Source organism: Arachis ipaensis, chromosome B03, assembly GCF_000816755.2.
Source record: "Arachis ipaensis cultivar K30076 chromosome B03, Araip1.1, whole genome shotgun sequence".
Lineage (NCBI taxonomy): Eukaryota > Viridiplantae > Streptophyta > Magnoliopsida > Fabales > Fabaceae > Arachis > Arachis ipaensis.
The window spans coordinates 1802486-1803191 of NC_029787.2; positions in this window are offsets into that span (position 1 = coordinate 1802486).

A 706-nucleotide genomic window follows, 5' to 3' on the forward strand; every position below is an offset into this window, starting at 1 on the left:
ATTAAACCTCTAAACTTATAATTCTACTTAATCGATCACCAATTTAATTTTTAGAATCTTGATGATAAGTGATACTACATGGAAAAAAAAAACTAAACTAAACTAAACTTAAATTAAATTAAATATCTAGCTAGCTACAAGCTACTAGCTAGCATAATATGGTTGGCTGCTTTTTCTTTACAAAAAAGAGAATTTTATTCATAATTACTCTAAAAAAAGTACTTAATTAGAAATCAAACAAAATATTAGACCTAGACCTTATATAAAAATAAATATATTATATATTTTGAACTAATCAACGATTCGTGATTCAACTGATTTCACAAAAAAAAAATAATGATGTGTAGTACTTTTATGTTGAAGACCACATGAAATAATGTACTACAATTCAAAACATGTATTCTATCTCTTCTTCCATTATTAGATAAATGTTTTTTTTGTTTTTTTGAAATTACCAAAGGGATACCAAAATCAATCCTGAAGAGAATGATAAAAGAGTTGTGTTATGCATATTTTTTTATTTTACATATTTGTATATACCTTCCACTTATGAATAGTAAATATAGTGACAAAATAAAAATAATAAGTTAGACTATTTCTAAAAAAATGTTACTTTAAAATGCACTAAAAAATAATATAAATACTACAATAGAAGCGAATTTTAGCTACGGTTTTAACTGTGACTAAAATTCATATCAAAATTAAG